This window comes from Cygnus olor, chromosome 4 (assembly GCF_009769625.2).
Source record: "Cygnus olor isolate bCygOlo1 chromosome 4, bCygOlo1.pri.v2, whole genome shotgun sequence".
Classification (NCBI taxonomy): Eukaryota; Metazoa; Chordata; class Aves; order Anseriformes; family Anatidae; genus Cygnus; species Cygnus olor.
The window spans coordinates 69,789,428-69,806,805 of NC_049172.1; the positions used below are offsets into that span (position 1 = coordinate 69,789,428).

The following is a 17,378-nucleotide window of genomic DNA, read 5'->3' on the forward strand; positions in this document are numbered from 1 at the left end:
TTTTTTCGTATGTGCTGCATTCACAAAGCTATTGTAAACCTGGCTTAGACACGAAAATAAACTTCATTTTGATGGTTTCAAAAGAGACATTTATATGGTATTTGTTTTCAATGCTTTACAACAGATGGGGTGATTGGTCCTTTGGAGGTGCTTATCTCTATACGGACTGCAAAGAGAGTTTGTCTAGCTTTAAACAAAGTTAGATTAGATGATTCTCACTCTGTACCTACATTTCCGTAATTCTAAAGATATTTTAAAACCTAAACCAAAATACTCTGTCCAAGATAAAGACAGTGCTTTGTCACAATCTCTTTTGAAAGAAAAATTAAAAATTTGTTCCAGTCAATTGAATAAAATCTCAATATTTTGGCTTGCGTGCACAACAGAAAAATCATTTTGCCATGCAGCCCCTCTCTTTTCATGGCTAGTGGCCGTGTCCTACCCTCCATGTAACAGGGATTTCCAGGTAAAATGGCTTTCATGTTAACAGACTATGAACTCCATTTCTGGTAATAGATAAGCATGACATCTGGTTGTCCTTTCCAGACACCTCTGTTCAGCAGGAAAATAGATAGGAAGGGCCAGCAGGATTTTGAACAGTTAAATGCCTTTTCGTACTCAGTGCAACTCTAAACAGCTAGCTCAGATGCAATGAGATCAAGTTTGAGCAGAAAATTTCCAGGGAATGTATCCTATGCAACACAGTTTGCCAGCTGAAGAGAGAAATAAAGCTTTCTGTGAATCTTGAACCAAAATAGTTAATCAGGGATCGACGCAGGTCTCTGGTTACGTCCAGTGCTGTAAGGTGGATGGAGTCCTACCCATGCTTCCTTCAACACAACTGCAGACAGACAGCATTTTCTGAGCAAAAAGTCATCATCTTTCTAGTACTTCACTACTTCTTCACCTGGAAATCCCATAGCAGGTGTCAGCTCATTCCTTGGACATCCCCTCGGGCTGGGTCAAGCAGCTCCTTGCCCCGTTACACAGGCAGAGGTGGGAGGTGAATTCAGGCACACGTCTGCTCCTGGCACGCTGTAGACAAGGACAGAGATCTCTGTGCCTGGACACACACAGTGAGGATTCAGACGTTTTGCTCCAGAGGCTGCAGTGAATATTTTATATGCAAGACAGCCTGCATTGAATTTTGCAGGAGCCAGAGGTCGCTCCCTGGCCAAGGTACCACTGACAGTAGAGATTAATCTTTTTTGAGGGGTTGGCATCTGTCTTCACGCTACATTAAAATATAATTCCTTCCCTTTCCACCATGTAGTAAATGGAGAAATTTCCTCTGAAGGAATAAATAGCATTTAGGATTGATTACACAGTGCCAGTTGATTTATTTTATTTATTATTTGCAATTATATGATTTTAAAATTTCAAAACAAAAAAGGGATTTTAAGATACCTGTGTGACTTGGGAAAGTACTTGCATTTCAGCCGGATTGTATTTCCTAGTGAAAATGCTCTGTTGGCATTTGTCCAGCCAGCTTTAATTACTTCTGCTTTATGTGACAAAGGAGGAATTCCAGCCTGTTCATCCTATCTGTAATGTCTGTCATTACCAAAGTTTAATCCCATGTAGCTTTCTACCGTTTATTATTTATTCACAGCCTATGCTGAATAAATAGTGGTGAAAAGACTTGCGGAAGAAGTGTGTTTTCTTTGGCATTTCTTGGTATAAGCGCTCTCCTATTCAAAGCATCTGACACTGTACTTGCTGTTTGTTCTGCCTCAACCATATTTATTGCCTGACCATAATTTCTTCAGCTGTGTATTAAGCATGTCATTGCATCTGAAAAAAGAAATTCCAGGCCACGAACTATAACAGAAATGCTAATACATTGCAATATTCCTCTGCTTTCATTAACATTTAAGTTAAGATTCTTAGGATTTTTAAAGCATAAAGAGAGGGAAAGCATTACCCAGCCCCATTTCAGCCCAGGGTTTGTCCTTTGGCTCAACCCAAGCCTCTGTACCTCAGTCTCTGAATCTCTACAACCAGGGTAAGTATTGGATCGCAATCGGAAGAAGGGGGAAGGATATAGCAGAGTTTTCCCTCCCTCTTTCCAAAGCTGAAACTTCATCATTTCAGTGTGATGGCAACACATGAAGCATGTCTAATACTCACTGATCTTATAAGACTTCGTAAACTTAAGCCCGTTGATGTCGATATGCTGCTCTATGAGCTGTGAAAGAGCTGCTGAGGAGATGTAAAGTTCCATTTCAAACCGCAAACAGACTGATCATAAATAAATGTTTCAGTCGCATAAAAGGCAATTTAAGGATACTTTCTACTGTCTTCATTGCTTTGTAGTAAGGCAGTTTCTTGAACTACAGGGCAAGACCCTAGGAAAGCTGGAAAAGGGAGGAAAAAGGATAGCAAAGGATTAGGAGGACCAGAGCGTGGTGGCTTATCTGTATTTTTAAGCGTTTAATTGAGCATTAGCTGTGTTAATCATAAAAAAAAAAAAAAAAAAAAAAAAAAAAAGAATAATTTTAGGTGGAAAAAGCAAGAAAATAAATAGTAATGACTTTGACCTCCCGCAGCTGAATTCATCAGCTGCTGGTGACTGCAGAGACCAAATTACAAGAGAAAAGTCAGGGGGTTCTGGAAGCTCTGAACTCAGGGCTGGCACAGGGAGTTTCCCGCCTGATAAAGCAAAACAAAGTTGAAAACAAAACACCAAAGCAGCAGCTTCAAACACAGGAAGAGACTTCTCTGTTAAGCTGTGGGGTTCCTTGACACTGGATGCTCCGGATTTCCAAAAATGTGCTTGGGTTCAAAGAGCCACTAGGCAAATTCATAGAAGAGGAAGCCACATAGAGCTATTAGATACGAGAGATACACCACTAGTTTAGCTGCAGGTCACTGACAGGAAGGAAAATATTATTGAGAAGCAACATTACATGGTTGTAACAAGGTCATAAACAAGGTTTGCCATCTTCATATGCTCTTCCCCATATTCTCTCTGACCCTCTCTGCCAAAAACTGAACCTTTTTTAAAGCAGGAGCCACTCAGTGCCTCCTCAACATACACCTACACGCAGGGATCACCCAGCTCACACTCTTCACCCTGGGATTATTATACTGCTGCTGGCAGATACAGGTATTTAGCAGTTCCTGGGTAATGTAAAAATAATGTAAAAAAAATAAATAAATAAGTGATGGACTTGTGGTTTCATGGTGGTTGCATCACAAAAGGGGGAAGCGAGGATGTCTCTGTGCAGGGGTCTAGGTTTTTGGAGACAAACCTATAGGAGATACCAGAGTTTCTAGCTGGTTGGCAGCCCTGCTGGTCACTGTGATGTGCTTGGGTGGCTCAACACCCTTGGTGGTGTAAATTGGCTGCATAGGGGTTGCTGGACCAGGATTCAGCACAGCAGTACTTAATTCCTGGTATTAGCATTGCTTTTTGGTTCTGTGTCACTCAGTTGCTTAATATTTAGAGGCCGTAATTTCCATCTGAGAAAATGGGTCTGAGAACACGTCATGTGTTGTCTTGACCCTTATGGTTGCATGTTTCTTGCGGTGGGTATTCACAGTTGCTGTATCTCTATGGAGTGCCCAGCACAACAGGGGCTAATTCATCTGGCACGGCTAAGCACTGTTACAAAAATTAAACAAACTTTCTAATATATTTCATTCTTTGTGGTTGTGTGTGTATGTGCATTGTTGTTGGTTGGTTGGTTGGTTGTTTTTTTTTTAATTGCCCCCCTTTTTTGATTTTTATATTGGTTGTTTGTTTGTTTTTTTTTAATTGCCCCCCTTTTTTGATTTTTATATGAACATCCCTGTAAAACATAGCATCCAAAGGAATACCAGGAAAATTACACCTATTTCTTGTCTATGTTTCAAGCATCTCTATTCCCATTTGAAAACCCTCACAAAACTTTCTCCTCCCACACAGGAAATTGGGTTTTCTGTTCCCTCAGAGGCTCAGACTCCTCAAGAGCTGTGCACCTGGGTAAGTTATAGTTTCCACACAGCACATGCATTTCCAGCATCTCCCCAGGGCTTTTCCCCTATAGTCATCAGAGATCTCGTAACAAGCATACATATGCATGCTCTGAGCTGCCAACAGACCGAGTGCTAGAGGACAGATCATAACAGAAGTTAAAGCATTCTTTCAGGAGGTCTCAGTCTGATTTGGGGTTATACTGATCTAAATCAGAAGGTGCTCCTGCGAAATCACTGCCTGCGGAATGAATGCACAAGTCAGAGCAAAATTAGGTCCCCAGAATGCTGCAGGTTAATGGGTTTCAGAAGTATGCAATGGAGTCATGTTAACAACCTATCTGTGCCTCGTGGATCTATATGGGGATTCTCTGCAACTTCATCCATCACTCTGATGAAGGCATCATCTCCCAGACGTCATATCAGCCCCTCATGTAGACGCCAGCTTCTGGCAATCAAGTGTTATGTTCATCCTAGAGCTAACTCAGTAACTTTTGTTGTTGCTTGATTTTGTTTTGGTTTGTTTGGGTTTTGTTTGGTTCTGTTTCAGGGAAATGGTCTTGAGCTGACCTGCCTCTAATCCCATGCTGGTGTAACTTTCTTTGTTGCAGTAACACCGCTCCTGACGGATGCAGGGTAAATGAATGCAGGACCAACTCCGGCGTGTGTTGGGTGACATTCCAGGTTCTTGGCAGCTGAGAGATTTATAATCAAGGGAGGCAAAAAGTTAGAAACCACGTGTTGGAACAAGAAATAAACATCCTGGGTTGTATCCGATCATATAGGCTTGTTGTAGGGGTCTGGCTCATGAGGGACTTGGAATCAGGGACAAAAAATGAGCCCTTAAGTCCACAAAGCACTGACATTCTCCACCTATTAAATTAAACAGGAAATTAGTGTTGAGGGGAACTCGCAGAACCATTAATAACTGTTTTGTTTTGTGGGAAACCAAGTGGATATCCATCTCCCTCGCTGTGCGCTGCTCTCCTGCTAACATGAAAACTTTCACACCACGGTCATGTCAAGAGCCCAGCACATACATTCCCATCTAGTGCTGTCTAGTGCACGACGAGATGGTCTGGTAGGTGTTACAGTAGAGTAAATATTTTGAGGACTAAAGTAAATGGCAGTGTGTTCTCCCCACAAGGCTTTCTGTCTAAATTTGCAGACTCATTCTGGAAAGCAACTCCGTAAAGAAGAGGTGAGAGCTGCCACCTGGGCCTTTCAGTTTAGAGCAGCATCTTAATCTAGGAGCTCTAGGAGCAGTCCCCAAGTTTCAGCGGTGCTATTTATACAGAGGAAGAGGACAACATCTGGCCTTGCATTTTACACGTTATTTTTTCGCTTTGCCCAAGTTTGCAAACATCCCAAATAACGGGAAATCAGACTCCTACAGCAATAACAGACTGCGTAATGCTGGAGATGTCGTTGTTGTTGTTCCAGTGTAAGGATGCAGTGCATGTCACCATGGTACCTGAGGTATTTGCCTACCTATGTGCAACTTCAAAACTCATGCCTAGCAAGTAAAAAAATCATTTTTAATATTATTGTGCTTCTCTGGACATAAAAATGTTATAAAGTTTGTGAGCCTTACCAGTGTAGCAGGCAAAACTGATAGCAAGGGTCCCTAAATAATGGCCTGGATCATTTTGAAGACATTAGTTCTCCAAATACTTTAGAGAGGGCTATGTTATGACGGGAAGTTCAGCTCCATCCCTTCCTTTAGTTACACAACCCCAGCGACTTAATGTCAGCTCCTAGTTCTGGGAAAGTGCCTGCTTTAAATGGGTCTAGCAGAGCTTTATTAATGCTCCATTCATGCTCATTTTCTTCGTACAAGCTGTCACTATTACTCAGCAGCTACTGCAGATGTGGTGCATTCATTAGGTTCAAGTGGACAGAAGGAAAAAAAAAAAAAAAAAAGGGTTATATCAAACCTGGCTCTTTGAAGCTCTGTGAAATGAGGCTGTTGCCACCTCGGGGAGCTGCGAGCAGCCACATCGACATCCTAAAGCTCGGCAGCTCACCAAGGTCTCGCTGTTCAGGCGGTGCTCCTGGCCGCGGCGGGGTTGTGTCAGCTCCTCCAGGTCCGCAGGGGTGCGTGGTCACCAGCATCACCCTTTGCAGCTCCTAATCCCTTCCTGGCCCCAGCGGGTCACCTGCAGTCTGCGGGATAGCTGGCCTGACCCTGATGTGTCGCTCTTTCTCCTGCTCGGTCAACAGTCAGAGCTCTGCAAATGGCACTGTTGGACTAAACCTCCATCACCAGGAAAAAAAAACATTAAACAAAACACCTAATTTATTCCTAAATTTAGGTTTCCTTGTGCTGGTGACTGGGCATATCAAGGTGATCTATCAGTTCAGCAGCTGTTTTAAAGCTCTGGTGGAGGCACAAATGTCCAAAGAGCAGGGCAGTGAAAGAAATTGGCTTTAATACACAGATGCCCACCTCTGCCTGGATTTATGGGGTATGGTCTGGGCTACAGCAGAACGTGTTAGCCAGAAGCAGATGGCCAGTGTAATAACTTCTTATAGCACAGGTCAAGGAAAAAGGCAATGTGGGATTGATTAGAGTATAAATCCTCTAGCAGAACCAGCCAGGAAGAGCTGCAATAGCAGATGGGTCCTTACATTCATCTCCGAATCCTTCCTGCTATGCAGAGCTCATCTCACAGATGCTGCCAGTGTCTCTGTGGACAGCAGGGTCTGCAGAGACCGTACAGGTGTCCTTCTTCCAGAGCCAGCAGGATACACTGCAGTCACTGTGATCTGTACAGTGCAGGTGTATGCATCTCACCCTGTGCGTCAATTATCCCAGAAACAAAGGGTAATCTACTTTCTTGGGTAGGATTCCAAGGCAAGAAGGGGAGTATTTGGATAGGAATCCATAGAAAAACCCCAGAACCTGTAGAAAATAGCAAAAGGAACCTTTCCCCCAAACCAGGGCTCCTGTAGCCACCCTGCACAGCGTCAACTTGGAGACCAGCAGGCTGCCAGAAGTGACAGCTTTCCTGGGAGATTTAAAACTGAAGTTCCTTCTGACAGCTTAATCCCTTGCATGTATATAGCACTTCACATGCCCAAATATTAACTGATTCATGGTTAATTAACTTCTGGTTATAAATTTCCCCTGGCACTTTTTGCAAGACTCAGGATGTGAATGTTAAACCAAGTGTCCCAGGCAAACTGCAGCACTGTAAGAAAAATAATGGGGCAGATCATCACCTGCTTTAGTGCAGCTATGTAGATTTACTCGAGCCCAGGCCCTGACCCAGTGGTCCTTGAATTTATTAAAGCAAACTGCAATGAATGAACTGCAGAGCTCCTTCCTATACATAACTCCAGTAATTAATTCCTTGCTAAGGCAAGGTATATGGTATAAAATAGCATGCTCACTTTTATTCAGGTGAATATTTTGGCATAAAATGGAGGAGATAAAGAAAGGTGGCTCAAGGCAGTGGAAATGACGGAGTGTTGCAAAAGATCACTCTATATAAAGGCTGGTAAAGGCAGAACCCAGTCATTTGCTTGAGCAGGATGCAGAAAGAAAGGAAAATTTTACCCAAAACCAAACAGGACAGGATGGCTCATTCACCTCAGTGCCACTATGCACCACCAAGAGCTGGTGACATTTCATGGGCACCTCCCTAATGGCCTCTGACAGGGAAAGTGTATGCCTGAGCTGCCTCCCCCCTCCTCTCCCTCACTTTGTGTAATGGTCTTTGGAGACCCTCAGGAGTTTTCCAGAGAACTCCGTTTCCTTTGACAAGTGCCAATCCAGTGAAACCAAAATTACTCATGAGCATTTCCAATCCGTGCTATTTGACCTGGGGTGGAAAAAGGGTTTGGAAATATTAGGCAGATACACACAGACACACACACTTCTGGATCTCCATACACATATCAGCCCCATTCTGGCTTATGACCCTACAGTATTAGGCCTAATATTTCATGAACCTGATAAATACTTTCCAAGAGTTCAGTGGTTTCTCTTTCAAGCATAATTTGTGGAGGGCTCTGATACATACCTCTGGCTTCCCCAGTGTCCTGGTTTCAGTTAGGACAGAGTTAATTTTCCTCCTAGTAGCTGGCAGGGTGCTATGTTTTGGATTAGGATGAGAAAAGCGCTGATAACATGCTGATGTTTTAATTGTTGTAGAGCAGTGCTTACACCAAGCCAAGGACTTTTCAGCCTCTCTCTGTCCTGCTAGCGAGCAGGCTAGGGATGCAGCAGAAGCTGGGAGGGGACAGACCCAGGACAGCTGACCCAAACTGGCCAAAGGGGTATTCCATACCATCTGATGTCATGCTGAACAATATATAGGGGTGGCTAGCCGGGGTGGAGGTGTGGCCGGCTGCTCGGGGATAGGCTGGGCATCGGTCAACGGGTGGTGAGCAATTGCATTGTGCATCACTTATTTCGTACACATTATTACTATTAATACTATTATTATTATTATTATTGTTGTTATTCTTTTCCCTGTCTTAATAAACTGTCTTTATCTCAACTCACAGGCTTCACTTTCCCGTTTCTCTCCCCCATCCCGGAGAGGGAGGGGGGAGGGTGAGCGAACGGCTGTGTGGTGTTTGACTGCCAGCCGGGCTAAACCACAACAGCCCATTTGGCGCCCAACGTGGGGCACGAAGGGTTGAGATATCGACAGATTTGACCAGAGTGTGTTAAACTAAAATTGGTATAAGCATTCGACCTGCTTAATAGTTGCTAGTCACAATGTTGATTGCCTTAATCTCAAGTCTGCTGTGCCTGTTTCCCAAATTGAGTTTTATAGCAAGTTACTTTCTGTATGTGCTCCCTGTCGTGCTGTTTACCCTTTCCGGGCCCTGGTTTAAGATTGTTATTGGACTGTGTGGATTCGATGGCCTGGCACGTCTGACGCACAGAAGTATAAGGCTCTAGTAGACACCGGTGCACAATGTACTCTAATGCCATCCAGCTGTAAAGGGCCAGAGCCCATCTGTATTTATGGCGTGACAGGGGGATCCCAGCAGTTAACTGTATTGGAAGCTGAAGTGAGTCTAACCGGAAATGAGTGGCAAAAGCACCGTATTGTGACTGGCCCGGATGCTCCGTGCATCCTTGGCATAGACTATCTTAGAAGAGGATATTTCAAGGACCCAAAAGGGTTCCGCTGGGCTTTTGGCATAGCTGCCTTAGAGACAGAGGACATTAAACAGTTGTCTACCTTGCCCGGTCTCTCAGAGGACCCTTCTGTTGTGGGGTTGCTGAGGGTTGAAGAACAGCAAGTGCCAATCGCTACCACAACTGTGCACCGGCGGCAATATCGCACCAACCGAGACTCCCTGATTCCCATCCACGAGCTAATTCGTCAACTGGAGAGCCAAGGAGTGATCAGCAAGACCCATTCACCTTTTAATAGTCCCATATGGCCAGTGCGAAAGTCCAATGGTGAGTGGAGACTAACAGTGGACTATCGTGGCCTGAACGAAGTCACGCCACCACTGAGTGCTGCAGTGCCGGACATGCTAGAACTCCAGTACGAACTGGAATCAAAGGCAGCCAAGTGGTATGCCACAATTGATATTGCTAATGCATTTTTCTCCATCCCTCTAGCAGCAGAGTGCAGGCCACAGTTTGCTTTCACTTGGAGGGGAGTCCAATATACTTGGAATCGGCTGCCCCAGGGGTGGAAACATAGCCCTACCATTTGCCATGGTCTGATCCAGTCTGCGCTGGAGCAGGGGGAGGCTCCTGAACACCTGCAGTACATCGATGACATCATTGTGTGGGGTGACACTGCAGAGGAAGTTTTCGAGAAAGGGAAGAAAATAGTCCAAATCCTTCTGAAGGCCGGTTTTGCCATAAAACAAAATAAAGTTAAAGGACCTGCACGAGAGATCCAGTTTTTAGGAATAAAATGGCAAGATGGACGTCGTCAAATTCCAATGGATGTGATCAACAAAATAACAGCTATGTCTCCACCAACTAGCAAGAAGGAAACACAAACTTTCCTAGGTGTCGTGGGGTTTTGGAGAATGCATATTCCAAATTACAGTCTGATTGTAAACCCGCTCTACCAAGTAACTCGTAAGAAGAATGCTTTTGAATGGGGCCCTGAGCAACGACAAGCCTTTGAACAAATTAAACAAGAAATAGTTCATGCAGTAGCCCTTGGGCCAGTCCGAACAGGACCAGATGTAAAGAATGTGCTCTACACCGCAGCCGGGGAGAATGGCCCCACCTGGAGCCTCTGGCAGAAAGAACCTGGGGAAACTCGAGGTCGACCCCTGGGGTTTTGGAGTCGGGGATACAGAGGATCTGAGGCCCGCTATACTCCAACCGAAAAGGAGATATTGGCAGCATATGAGGGAGTTCGATCTGCTTCGGAAGTGGTCGGTACTGAAGCGCAGCTCCTCCTGGCACCCCGACTGCCGGTACTGGGTTGGATGTTCAGAGGAAGGGTCCCCTCTACACATCATGCAACTGATGCTACATGGAGCAAGTGGGTTGCACTGATTACTCAGCGGGCTCGAATAGGAAACCCCAGTCGCCCAGGAATCCTGGAAGTGATTATGGACTGGCCAGAAGGCAAGTACTTTGGGATATCGTCAGAGGAGGAGGTAGTCCGTGCTGAAGAAGCCCCACTGTACAACAAGCTACCAGAAAATGAGAAGAAATATGCCCTGTTCACTGATGGGTCCTGTCGTATTGTGGGAAAGCATCGGAGATGGAAAGCTGCTGTATGGAGTCCTACACGACGAGTTGCAGAAGCTGCTGAGGGAGAAGGTGAATCGAGTCAGTTTGCAGAAGTGAAAGCCGTTCAGCTGGCCTTAGATATTGCTGAACGAGAAAAGTGGCCAGTTCTCTATCTCTATACTGATTCATGGATGGTAGCAAATGCCCTGTGGGGGTGGCTACAACAATGGAAGCAGAACAACTGGGAACGCCGGGGCAAACCCATCTGGGCTGCTGCATTGTGGCAAGATATTGCTGCCCGGGTAGAGAACCTGGTTGTAAAGGTACGCCATGTAGATGCTCATGTGCCCAAGAATCGGGCTACTGAAGAACATCAAAACAACCAGCAGGTGGATCAGGCTGCTAAGATTGAAGTGGCTCAGGTGGACCTGGACTGGCAACATAAAGGTGAATTATTTATAGCCCGATGGGCCCATGACACCTCAGGCCATCAAGGTAGAGATGCAACATACAGATGGGCTCGTGACCGAGGGGTGGACCTGACCATGGACACTATAGCACAGGTTATTCATGATTGTGAAACATGTGCTGCAATTAAACAAGCCAAACGGTCAAAGCCTCTCTGGTATGGAGGACGATGGCTGAAATACAAATATGGAGAGGCCTGGCAGATTGATTACATCACACTCCCCCAAACCCGCAACGGCAAGCGCCACGTACTTACAATGGTGGAAGCAACCACCGGATGGCTGGAAACATATCCTGTGCCCCATGCCACCGCCCGGAACACTATCCTGGGCCTTGAAAAGCAAGTCCTATGGCGACATGGCACCCCAGAAAGAATTGAGTCAGACAATGGGACTCATTTCCGAAACAACCTTATAGACACTTGGGCCAAAGAACATGGTATTGAGTGGGTGTATCACATCCCTTATCATGCACCAGCCTCCGGGAAAGTTGAACGATACAATGGACTGTTAAAGACTACACTGAAAGCAATGGGTGCTGGGACATTCAAAAATTGGGAAACACATCTGGCAAAGGCCACCTGGTTAGTCAATACTAGAGGATCTGCCAACCGAGCTGGACCTGCCCAATCAAACCTGTTACGCACTGTAGAAGGGGATAAAGTTCCTGTAGTGCACGTAAGAAACATGCTGGGTAAGACAGTCTGGGCTACTCCCGCCTCAGGAAAAGGCAAGCCCATTCGTGGGATTGCTTTTGCTCGGGGACCTGGATGCACTTGGTGGGTAATGCAAGAGAATGGGGAGGTCCGGTGTGTACCTCAAGGGGACCTAATACTGGGTGAGAATAGCCCATGAGTTGAATTATAATATGTTAATTATCATATAACACTGTATGTCATCGCTACCATGGTTGCTATATATCATAGATGAAAATGGTGATTAATTAGAAAGTATTGGAAAGAGTGTAACCTGAGCATGACATAAATGGTATGGAATAAGGGGTGGATATCTGTCCTGGTTTCAGTTAGGACAGAGTTAATTTTCCTCCTAGTAGCTGGCAGGGTGCTATGTTTTGGATTAGGATGAGAAAAGCGCTGATAACATGCTGATGTTTTAATTGTTGTAGAGCAGTGCTTACACCAAGCCAAGGACTTTTCAGCCTCTCTCTGTCCTGCTAGCGAGCAGGCTAGGGATGCAGCAGAAGCTGGGAGGGGACAGACCCAGGACAGCTGACCCAAACTGGCCAAAGGGGTATTCCATACCATCTGATGTCATGCTGAACAATATATAGGGGTGGCTAGCCGGGGTGGAGGTGTGGCCGGCTGCTCGGGGATAGGCTGGGCATCGGTCAACGGGTGGTGAGCAATTGCATTGTGCATCACTTATTTCGTACACATTATTACTATTAATACTATTATTATTATTATTATTGTTGTTATTCTTTTCCCTGTCTTAATAAACTGTCTTTATCTCAACTCACAGGCTTCACTTTCCCGTTTCTCTCCCCCATCCCGGAGAGGGAGGGGGGAGGGTGAGCGAACGGCTGTGTGGTGTTTGACTGCCAGCCGGGCTAAACCACAACACCCAGGCATCTAGCCCCTCTGGAGAGTTCTGGTACATCAAACTTAAGTAGTTTTATGCAACCACAGCACTGCTGAATTTGATTCTGGGGAACAGTCTCCTTTCTTTGCCATGATTTCAGCCCGACTCCCTTGGGCTGAGGCACACTTCAGGTAGTCACCCTAACAATGGGTCACAGCACTGGCTTCACACCAATTTCTGTCAAGGGAGATGAGTTTGAGGAGCCTACAGGTGCCATCAAGGACTTGGGACACCTTTAGTGTAGAATGAGTTTCCAAAATCATGCCAATCATTTCAATGGCCACTTGGCAGACTGAACACTTGCTCTTAATTGTGGATTATTCCCTTTTTATAATAGGTTTTGTGCAGCACTTCAAGGTAAAGTCTTCCCTTGAGTTCATGTCCCTTCTTATGCCTCCTACCTGGAGATCTCTATGAAGCCCTTGCTTACTGAGAAGTGCTTACTGGGGATGAGAGTTAAGGATGGATACACAAGAACAAGAGGGCTTCAGACCTACATAAATTACTAGAACAACAAGAGCAACTTTCTAAAAAAAAAAAAAAAAAAGAAAAGAAAAAGGTGAAAAGATTTAGGTTGCAATTTATTGATTCACCAGCACAAGACCCAGTTCAGGAGCAATTAAACTGGTTTAAAGATGCTTTAAGGTGGTGATGCTTGTTTGCTGATGGGGGAGTGGAGCCTGTTTAAGATGCTACTCTACAGCTGTTTTCCATCACTCTTTTGATGAAGATCACATCAAGAGCAGCTCTAGCAAAACAGATCACATGGGCACCTGCTTTGTCTGTAACAGTTTAAATAGCCATTCACTGTGAGCCACAATAACTGTGCTGACCACATCAAAATCAACATAGGACCTTCAAATACTGATTTGCACCAGATTTGCTTATGGCAAGAGTAGCTAAGGGACAAGAGTTCTTCCAAATGGATGAACCATCCATGGTGTTACTACGGATGATCCCTAAACTTGGACAGGGATATTGTGCTAGATGGTGTAGAAAAATAAAATATGACAACACTTACTGCAGACAGTTTCTATTCCAAGTGTGCTTTAAGTCTAAAGAGGCAACAGGGAGATGCAGACTGAGGTGGAAATACAAAGAAACAATGAGACATTATGGAGTAGCGCACTAGAAATCAGTATCAGCATGCTAGTGCTCAGCAGTTATCAAATTCTTTGAAAGAATCACAGCACAGGTGAGTTTTTAGGGGGGATTTCAGAGAGCTGTAACAGGCTGGGCACCATAGCCACCTCCTCACCAGCAGGACAGCAGCTTTGCTGCATAGACAATACTGTCAGAGCTGATAATGGTTTCCTTTTTGTGCAGAGACAAAATAATAAATAGTGCAGAGGTGGCAAGTAAGTAAGGCACACTTACCCTTTCTCACAGTGCAAATACAGGAGAATAATGCAAAGGAAAAGAAACAGCTAGAGGAAAAAATATATATTTTTATATATGGGCGTTATTTACCTGAGAACCTCATTGTTGTGTGATTTCACTGCATTAAGACACTAATAGAATTAAGGAAAAAAAAGGATTCTGGTATTTTTACAGAGCAAGAAAGGATCCACAGTGCTGCTGAGAAATAAGATGATATTAACTAAGCATCAGCTAAGATAAATCAGGGAGAAATTCACCCTCAGGGCAGTTTGTTCCCTAGGCAGCTGTCTAGTGTCATGTAAAAGCAAAATGTTATGAATGCCTCTTCCTGGACTTGGGAGAAGGGTGATCACTCTGGTATTTAATAAGGCATAAACAGGAATGGAAATGTCCTCTACAATTAAAACACTTAATGGAGCATGTCTGAGTGGATTCTCATGTGTCTAATAAAGCACAGTCCCAGTGCAGCCTATCAGTGAGGGTGTTAACAGAGCCTCTCTTCTCCATCTAAAGGCTTATTTACACTTGTGAGAATTCAGTACATTTGAAATCTCTACCCTTCTGTTACATTTAGTTGAAATTGGCACATGAGTTCAAAACTAGTTAAGAAACACACCTGCTACATAAACACGTACATGCACATACACAACATACTGCGCAATGGCAAAAGTCTTATTCTGGTAAGAGACAGGGTTTAAAAAGCAGTGTGTGCACAGGAACATTACCTCTTTTACCCCCTCCCAAAATCCAGACCTGAATTCACAGCAGCATTTTACACCCATGTTCCCAGAGGGCATCCACAGCCATGTTCAGGGCTGGGATGAGGACAGAAAGCAGGGACCAAATGTCCTCTGACATCCCAGGCCATAGGGCTGGGAGCACAAGGGACACGCTCACCTCCCTCCATCCATACCTTGGTGTTTACTCATAGACAGGATATTATGGGTTAGGGATTGTAGTCACCTCCCAGATCCCTTAGAAGAACAAGTTTTTGGGGGACACGTGCTGGAGGACACGGACCACAGCCACCGAGACCCCAGCCCCAGACGGATGCTGGCTCTCCCCATACAAACCCTCCTGGTGTACTCCATTGACAATCCTTCACAGCCACCAAGGCATGCTCATCCCCACTAGCTTTCACAACGGGGCTTGCCAACCTCCACAATGATCTACGCGCAGTGATTTGTGATGTACTGAAACACAGTTTACATTGCAAAAAGCTCTAATATGTCCCTGGAAAGCAATTAAGAGAGAGTTGCATATGAGCGTTAAGAGTTTTGCTTCGTGAGCAGATGTCCTCTTGGCGGATGCACCTCCGACCCCTCGCTCCAGCAAGCCTTGCTCCACCTTGGAGTTGCAGCAAGGAGAGGGGCCGTCCTGCTCCTGCTTAGCCAGGCTGACTTTTACGAGGCCTTTCTCCGGAAATAAGAAGTATGGTAAAGCGAGGTGATCTTCCCCCGCGGCTGCTGGTGTGGATTATGGAGCTGGCAGCAGCAGGAACGCATTAAGGAAAGCTCCCAGCAATGGGTAAGTTTTAAAATGAAAGCTGGCTCAGTGTTAATGCGCAAGTAATGTGTCCCAGCTGTCTTTAATAAAACAGCCAGCTGAAACTCAGCATCATAATAAACGGAGAAGGGATTTCACAAACATCCTGGCTGATCAGAAAGAGACTCTCTTTTTTTTTTTTCTTTTTTTTTTTTTCTCTCTCGGAGATTGATTAAACATTTCCTGTTTTCAGCTTTCCAGAAAGGTCTTCGGAAGCCTCCCCCTGCTGCCTTCATGCCGGCAGCATCATTTTTCAAGGCCCTCTCCCCGTCCTGGCGGGACGCGGATACGGGAGGCTTTGTGCAGACCTGGTGCCCGGGCAGGAGGCGCCTCTGCTGCAGCCGCAGCCCCGTTGGGTTGGATCCCATCCCTGCAGGCATGGGGTGAAATGATGCTGGTGGCAGTCCCAAACATCTGGGAGTCTCACAAGACCCAAATAGGAACCTTACAACCCGTCACATCCTATTTGCAGACAAGGCACAGAAGAAGTTGCCTACAGCTGACAAATAAACCTTGGAGTGTCAATGACTTCTGCTTTTGCCAGTGATTCAAAGTCACCCTAGGGCTAGACCATCAAAGCCGCTTAAGGGTTCAGAAACTCACGTAGGCACAAAAAAGGCCGGGCTGGGTTTCAGCCCACTGAACTTGGGATGTCCGCTTTTAGAGTGTCCCAGCCAGTGGAGCAAAACAGGTACCTTTGGGTACAATTCATGTGAATTAACTTGAGGTTGTATAGGATAAGTTTTAGCACATGCTAGAAGCAGATGGACATGACTCTGTACCTCTTGTGTCCATAGCCAAACTCCTCTTTCTATCCCATGACTCAAGCCTAGAGGAGGAGAGGAGGTTCCCCTGGCCAGCCAGTCCCTTCCATAGCCCTTTCCGCAAACACCTCTGAATCAGGTAACTGGAAGAAATAATGTGATTTTTCTCAACTTTTTGACAACCTCTAAACACCAAAAAGAGACTGAAATCCAAAATGAGGGATGAAAGCTGCCTTGAAATTCTCATATGCTCCTGCCTCTGCCTAGCAAGCAAGCGATATGCCTGACCTTCAGCTGAGGTACGTGGGCATTTTGCCAGCCAAAAAAGTCAAGTTTCACCAATTAACTTTCAGTAGTGGAGGTTCTGGATAGACGTACTCAACTTTAATCCCAGATAATGCATGACAACTTTCGGTGCACTCATTCCGAATGTTTAATGGGTTTCAGTATTTCCTATAGCTCTATAATATCACCCACAAAAATATAAATCATCTCTGTGGTATAGAAGGGAGAAAAGACTTGAAATTTTGACTATAGCAGAAGTAAAAACATCTCCTCATCACCTCTTGGTTTCAGTGGGAGGTATGTGTCCAAATATCTCTAGAATTCAAGATTCGCCTATTGTTTAGAAATGCCTATGTTGTTATCCTGATGTCAAAATTAGGGATCCTTTCACAATTTGGAATTCAACTTCTTTTTGCCCTAAATTTCCACATCTGACAGGGGTGTTGCCAGGATTAGTTAATATTGTAAAGTGGTGATTGATGAGTGATCTTTCAAAACACAAAGTGCCGCCTAATGCCGAGGATTTTCCGGAGAGCTTGGAGAGTGACATTCCTAAGGAGCTAGTCTGAACATGACCTCTCTAAATCATAAAATTATCATATAAACCAAAGTAAAATGGAAATATTCTCTAATGTTCATTTTCGGTAACAGACTGGAGATTGGTGAGGGCTTCAGTTGATGCTTCTGGCTACCCATAAACTG

General features: G+C 44.9%; 1 long non-coding RNA gene across 1 annotated transcript; it reads left to right on the forward strand.

Annotated features, from left to right (window-relative positions):
• Window positions 1-14,580: 14,580 nt before the first annotated feature.
• On the forward strand, window positions 14,581-16,155 carry LOC121069779. The gene is made up of 2 exons (XR_005819614.1): window positions 14,581-15,609; window positions 15,821-16,155. It is a non-coding gene; the product is annotated as an uncharacterized LOC121069779 (long non-coding RNA).
• The last annotated feature ends 1,223 nt before the right edge of the window (window positions 16,156-17,378 follow it).